Consider the following 8,072-nt stretch of genomic DNA (forward strand, 5'->3'; position numbering starts at 1 on the left):
CTACGGGTCAGAAGTTGTCAGGGTGGTTCCTGACAGAAGTCTAGACATTGATTGCAGTGCAGGCAGGGTGGCCATACTAAGCCAGGCAATTGGATGTAGGACCCAGGCTAGATAGGATGGGTTGAACAGAGAAATATCAGAATTAAATGACATCGCGCATCAAATAGACTGAACAGATATCTATAAAGTATTCCACCTAAACACCAAATAAAGTACATCCTACTCATCAACACACAAAAGTTTCTCTGAAACAGATCACATCTTGAGACAAAAATCAAATTTTCACAACTTCAAAAAGAATGAAACAACTCCATGTGTCCTATCTGCAATGCAATAAAACCTAAAATGGACAGCAAACAAATCTCTAGTAAATACAGACTCATGGAGATTAAAAAGCTCGTTACTGAATGACGAATGAGTCAAAGGAGAAATCAAGAGAGAAATAAAGTTTCATGGAATCAAATAAAAATGAAAACACAACAGAAGAAAACCTTTGGGACACATTTAAAATGGTCCTATGAGAAAAATTTTCAGCTCTAAGTGCCTACATCTTTAAAAAAAAAAAGAGAGAGAGAGAGAAGACCCGCATAGAGCCTCTCCCTGAGCTAGGCCAGCCGTGGCGGCGGTGAAGACCCTAAATCCCAAAGCCGAGGTGGCCCGGGCGCAGACAGCGCTGGCAGTGAACATCAGCGCGGCACGGGGCCTGCAGGATGTTCTCAGGACCAACTTGGGGCCTAAAGGCACCATGAAGATGCTTGTTTCTGGTGCTGGAGACATCAAGCTTACTAAAGATGGCAATGTGCTGCTTCACGAAATGCAAATCCAACACCCAACAGCCTCTCTAATAGCAAAAGTAGCTACAGCCCAGGATGACATCACTGGAGATGGCACCACGTCCAATGTCCTTATCATCGGGGAGCTGCTGAAGCAGGCCGACCTCTACATTTCTGAGGGTCTTCACCCCAGGATAATAACTGAAGGTTTTGAAGCTGCGAAGGAAAAGGCACTCCAGTTTTTGGAACAAGTCAAAGTAAGCAAAGAGATGGACAGAGAAACCCTGATCGATGTGGCCAGAACATCTCTGTGAACTAAAGTTCATGCTGAACTTGCAGATGTCTTAACCGAGGCTGTGGTTAAGGCTGTGGACTCCATTTTGGCCATTAAGAAAAAAGATGAATCCATTGACCTCTTCATGGTTGAGATCATGGAGATGAAATATAAATCTGAAACTGATACAAGCTTAATCAGAGGGCTTGTTTTGGATCATGGAGCATGGCATCCTGATATGAAAAAAAGAGTAGAAAATGCCTACATCCTCACATGCAACGTGTCCTTAGAATATGAGAAAACAGAAGGGAATTCTGGGGTTTTTTACAAGAGTGCGGAAGAGAGAGAAAACTAGTGAAGGCTGAAAGAAAATTCATTGAAGACAGAGTTAAAAAGATAGTAGAGCTGAAAAAGAAAGTCTGTGGTGATTCCGATAAAGGATTTGTCGTCATTCATCAAAAGGGGATTGACCCCTTTTCCTTAGATGCCCTTGCAAAAGAAGGCATTGTGGCTTTGTGCAGGGCCAAGAGGAGAAACATGGAGAGGCTGACACTTGCTTGTGGTGGGGTAGCTCTGAATTCCTTTGGCGACCTGAATCCTGACTGTTTGGGCTATGCGGGTCTTGTCTATGAGTATACATTGGGTGAAGAGAAGTTCACCTTCATTGATAAATGTTACAACCCCCATTCTGTCACATTACTGATTAAAGGACCAAATAAGCACACACTGACTCAAATCAAGGATGCAATAAGAGATGGTCTGAGGGCTGTCAAAAATGCCATCGATGATGGCTGTGTTGTCCCGGGCCCTGGGGCAGTAGAAGTGGCAATGGCAGAGGCTCTGATTTAATACAATACCAGCGTGAAGGGCAGGGCGCAGCTTTGAGTACAGGCATTTGCAGAGGCCTTGCTCGTTATCCCCAAGGTTCTTGCGCAGAACTCTGGTTTTGACCTTCAGGAAACATTAAAGTTCAAGCTGAGCATTCGGAATCGGGTCAACTTGTAGGTGTGGACTTGAACACAGGTAAGCCAATGGTGGCTGCAGAGATGGGTGTGTGGGATAACTACTGTGTGAAGAAGCAGCTGCTGCACTCCTGTACTGTGATTGCCACCAACATTCTCCTGGTTGATGAGATCATGAGAGCTGGAATGTCCTCTCTGAAAGGTTGAAGAAGTCTACCTTGTAACTGAATCTGTAATACTACAGAATGATGTGGGGAAAATGGTCAGTTTTGTCCAAGATTCTAGTGATTTGGAAAAGAATTTTCTCTTCCCGTTTGAAGAAAATGAACAGGACATTTGACACCTATTCAAGTTACAATACTGTAAAAAAAATTTTTTTTTGCATTGAGTATATGCATACGCTCATAAAGTGGACCCTTTTTAACCCACTGAACAAGATGTTTTCGAGACAATGACACAAAATTACATATTAAGATAAACGTGTTGTCTACCTTGTTCCTTAAAATGTTCTTTGAAAAATTATAATGGTTTTCTCCTAAACAAGGCATGGTGGTGCATGCCTGTAAGCCTAGCACTTTGTAGGAAGTTCTGCTCCAACTCAGGCTACAGGAGACCCCCAGCTCAGAAGAATCATTTTCTTTTCCTTATTGGATGTATTTAAAATTAGCCAACTAAAAAAAAAATAAAAAAAAATAAAAATAAAAAAATTAGCCAACTAACCCCGTTAAACGTGTAAGATTCTTGCCAGTGTGAAACACATCTGGGTAATTTATGATTTTCATAGTGTCTCTAATAAATACTTAAAGGTTAAAAAAAATCACAAAGAGAAAAAAATGATACAACTCTTGGAAAAACAAGAACAAATCCAAACCTAGTCAACAATAAGAATAAATAAAAATCATTGCAGAAATCAATGAAATGGAAACAAACCAACAAAACAAAACAGTGCAAAGAACCAACAAATCAAAGTTGATAAACAAAATTGACACACACTTGGCTCAACTAACCAAAAGAAAGAGAGGCCCCAAATTAACACAATCACAAATGAACAGGGAAACATTACAGTAGAGAAATTCAGAATGTTATAAGAGTATTTTTAAACTAGTGCTCTGTAGCTAGAGTTTTTCTGGTCCTGCCTGGCCCATAGTCAGGACAAATCTCTCTCACCCGCCAGTCCCACAGCCACTCAGACCCAACCAAGTAAACACACAGAGACATATTTCTTATAAACTGTATGGCCGTGGCAGGCTTCTAGCTAGCTGTTCTTATATCTTAAATTAACCCATTTCTATTAATCTATAAGTTGCCACGTGGCTCGTGGCTTACCGGTATCTTAACATGTTGCTTCTCATCATGGTGGCTGTCAGCGTCTCTCTGCCTCAGCCTTCCACTTCCCAGAATTCTCTTTTCTGCTTGTCCTGTCTATACGTCCTGCCTGGCTACTGGCCAATCAGCATTTTATTTATACAGAGCAATATCCACAGCAGTACTCCATGAACACACACACACACACACACACACACACACACACACACACACACACACAAAGGATGAATTTCTGTATTAAGTTAGAACACCAAAATTAAACCAACAAGAAGTAAAAAATATGAACAGACCATAAAAGTGAGAAGATTGAAGTAGTAATAAAACAGACTTTCAAATTTTAAAAATCCAGGACCAATGGATTTACAGTAAAATTCTACCAAACCTAAAGATCTGCAGCCAATCCTTAAGCCATTTTTAAAAAATAGAAATGGAAAGAGCGCTACCAAACCCCTTATGAAGCCAGTGTCACTCTAATACCAAAACCAGGGAAAGACACAGCAATAAAAGAAGAAACTACAGACCGATATCCTCGGAGAACATAGATTCAAAAACACTCAGTAAAACACTTGCAAACAGAATACAGACATACATCAAAAAGATTACACACCATGATCAGGTTGGCTTTATCTATGAGATGCAGGAATGGTTCAACGCTTACTAGTCAATAAATTTAATTAACCACGTAATAGACATAAAGAGAAAAAAAATCACACAATAATCTCAATAGATGAAGAAAAAGCCTTTGACAAATCCAACGAGGCTTCATGATAAAAGTCCTAGAGGATTTATGACTAGAGGGAACATACCTCAACACAATAAAAAGTACATCTGAGAAACCCACACCCAACAATACCCTGAATAGAGAACGCTTGAAACAATCCCACTGAAGTCAGGATTGAGGTAGGGATGCCCACTGTCCCCACTGCTTTTCAATACTGTGCTTGAAGCACTAACTGGACCAATAGAGCAGGAGAAGAAAATTAAAAGGATACAAATTAAAAAATGCAAACTATCCCTATTTGGAGATAACATGATACTATATATTAGATATCCAAAAAAATCTCTAGAAATGATAAGCAAATTCAGCAATGTGGGAGCAATGTGGTACAATAAATTTGCACAAATAAATAGCTTTTCTATACACCACCAACAAACAAACAGAGGAGATCATGGACACACTCGCATTCACAATAGCCTCAAAGAAAATAAAATTCTAGGGATAAAACTAACCAAGGAAGTGAAGGACCTCAACCATGAAATCTTTAAACCCATGAGAAAGACACTAGACAATGGAAAGCCATCCCATGGATCGGCAAAACTAGTATTGTGAAAATTACCATTTTACCCTTTGTAAAATTGCAAATATCTAGAAGACTCAATTCAATATCAATCAAAATCCCTACTTTATTCTCCACAGAAAAAGGAAAAACTGTCCTAAAATCCATATGGAACCACAAAAGGCCCCAGATACCCAAAACAATGCTGAACAAAACGCAATGCTGGAGATTGTACCACCTCAAGTCTTAAGATATATTACAGAGACATAGTAATAAAAACCATACGGTACGGGCACAAAAACAGACATACAGATCAATGGAAAAAAACTGAAAACCTCAACATGAGAACATGTAATTTGACAAAGATGCCAAAGCATGCATTGAAGAAAAGAAGCATCTTGAACAAAGGATGCTGGGAAACTGCATGTCCACGTGCAGAAGAAGGAAATTAGACCTGTATGAATCACTTTTCATAAAAAATGAATTTCAAGTGCATCAAAAAACAAAACTTGAATCCTAAAACACTGAAACTGCTAGAAGAAAACACAAGCAGCACCCTACATGGCACATGCTCATGTGTGTGTGTGTGTGTGTGTGTGTGTGTGTGTGTGTGTGTGTGTGTGTAAAACTCCCATTAATGACAAAAGAGGCCATGAATTTGGAAAAAAAGCAGAAAGGGCATATGGGAGGGTTGGTTTGTAAGGAGGAAAGGGAAAGGGAAAATGATAATATTATATTCTCAAAAAATAAAAGTATATGTGTGTGTGTGTGTGTGTGTGTGTGTGTGTGTGTGTGTGTGTGTGTGTTCTAAAAAAATCAAAGAGGAAGAAAGACTGAGTAGTATAAAAATTATATTCAACATCACTGATTGTAACAGATATGAAGATTAAAATCACAATGAGATACTATCTTACATCTGTTCAAAGAACTATTTTTCAAAGATTGCTTTTTGAAAAAAAAAAAGAATGTTCTCCAAGTTTCATATTGTAGCAAATTGCTAGAACTGGCCACTCAGCTTACATTCCTCCTTGTTAACTTGAAGACCAGCTGCAGCATCCTCAGAAACAAATGACTCATTAACAAACCTACTTCTTCCCAGAAATAATGGAAGATTGCCTCCATCCTTTGGTAACTGCAATTCTCATTTATTTATAAACATTACTAGGTAAGGAAGTATACAAACTGATTCATCTATTAGTACAACTGAGATCTACAAGTTAAAGAGTAAGAAGAAATTGAAAAATCAGTTCCATTATGAACACTATTTCTGAGTCAGTTTCAGTGACTTCCAAACATTTCCTCTTATTACTTCCAAGACTCATGTTATTTGCTAACTTGTATCATTTGAAGCTCTGTGAAATATGTGCAAATCTATCAGCTAATGAATATGAAGAAAACCCGAGTAAATCAGGGCCTCAAAGAGCTGTTTAAATGATCCGGGATGAGAGATCTTTTCTTAAAGGAACTGTTAAGGTTGCAGCTGTATTTAGTTTACAGACATAACAAAGGCAAGATAAGAGTCTTCTAGTATTATGTTTATCATGTGAAAGTGGAATCAGACCTGTCTAATGTGATTTGGAACAGCAAATCAAAGATGTAGGAGTAAAATTCCAGTTATTTTCTTCCAGTGTCTACACATGGCCTTTATTCTTAGTGTTCGTGTCCAGTGTCTCCTAGGACCCCAGTCACATTGGATTACATTCTCAAGGCCTCACCTGACCTCAAACACAATCACATTTTAAGATACTTGATCAAAGTTTCACACAGGAATCGGGAGGTACGGTCAGTCCCTTGTACTCCTCATTCTTCATCTCCTCCTGCTCTGTTGACAAAAAGTCACTGGACCCTGAAATCGACAGAGGGAAATGAGAATGCAGTGGAAATGTAAGTTTCGATAGTGATTGGCTGACCAGGATCTAGCTGTATTGACAGAATCTGTATGACAAACAAGAGGAAAATTTCCCCAAAAACTCATTAATAGTTCTTGAAAGAAAGAGTGTGAGACAGAAATTTTCTGACCTTTTTGCGCCATCTTTTTTCATAAGTATTTCTCTGTTTCTGCAGCTACTTCTGAAGATTAAAGAGAGGAAAGTGATCAACATGTATTGCTTGGGATAATATAAGAAAATCCCCTAATTACCTATGTTACGTATGTTTTTCAATAGCATATATTAGCTAAGAAAACAAAGAGATTATGACATAATTGAATACAAGAGGTTTTTAAATCTTAAAAAGCGTTTCATTAAAAACTTTCAAATTTCACAATCCTGACCTTTGCAGCAATGAGTTGAGATTATCTGTTCAATTTCCATGTAAACTTCCTTAATTGGGGCATATCTACTGTCACCATGTACAGAGTTTATGGATTCCTTCATTTGATAATTATTTAGTGGGTGAGGACTGCCAAAAACTGTGGCTGCAGCAGTAAATGAAACCCTCACAGTCTCTGACAGTCTTGACTCTTCAGAACCATGTTCTCTGGAGAGGTGTGCAGACAAGTAGACAAGCAATTACCACAGTGGGTGGTGAGCACTCTACCAGGGCAGGCCTGGGGGTGTCTGTCTCCATCTGAGACATCAGCAAAAGATTCCTGGATAAGAAATGTTTACCCAGCAAGCAAATGCAACGCAGTTCACCCCATTTATACCTTTTTCTTCAAGCTTCTTTTATTTTTAAAATGTTCAAAACTATGAATTTTTGTTTTGACTTATTTTTCTAAAAGTACGTGTGCACATGCACACAAGCACAAGCGTGTGCACCACTGTGTGTATGTGAAGGTCAGAGGACAACTGGGAGGAGTCAGTTATTTCATTCCACACTAAGGGTTCAAGAGATTGAATCTGATTGCCATGTTTGCTGGTAAGTGCCATTACCTCTTGAATCATCTTGCTGACCCCTGAAATTTTGATTTTTAGAAAAGTGTAATAACAAACATCTATATACATTTTATATATATATATATATGTGTGTGTGTGTGTGCGTGTGTGTATTCATATACATGTGTATATATAATGAAAATTTTAATCTAAGTCACTAATTTATCTGTTTGCTCTATTTGCTCAATATCTCTCCCAACATAAGCATACACACACACACATTTTTTTCTCAACCATCTTGAAAATCAGTTGACTGTATCATGACAACTTATCCTTATTTTAACATTCTAGAAACACAATACAATTATTACATCCAAGAAGCTTAAAACTCAACCAATAATGTCAGCTAATATGAGCCCATAGTCAAATATCTCAAATAATCCCCCAAATTATTTATAGCTTGTTTTGTTTATTTTACCAGGATCCACATGAGGACTGCCAGTGAACAAGCAGAAAGTGGGGTCCCCCCCCCCCCCGTTTCCTTTCAGAAGGAAATAGCATTTCAATCTAGCTTCCCAAGGAAGCAGAGCTCCGGGTCTCCAAGCCTAAGTAGGTGGCATTTCCCATCACTCCTTAAGCAGTAC

General features: G+C 38.7%; 1 pseudogene; it reads left to right on the forward strand.

Annotated features, from left to right (window-relative positions):
• Positions 1-598: 598 nt before the first annotated feature.
• Positions 599-2,487, forward strand: LOC128105409 (T-complex protein 1 subunit zeta-like; annotated as a pseudogene).
• The last annotated feature ends 5,585 nt before the right edge of the window (positions 2,488-8,072 follow it).

Source organism: Peromyscus californicus, unplaced genomic scaffold, assembly GCF_007827085.1.
Source record: "Peromyscus californicus insignis strain IS unplaced genomic scaffold, ASM782708v3 Scaffold_9__1_contigs__length_137607984, whole genome shotgun sequence".
Lineage (NCBI taxonomy): Eukaryota > Metazoa > Chordata > Mammalia > Rodentia > Cricetidae > Peromyscus > Peromyscus californicus.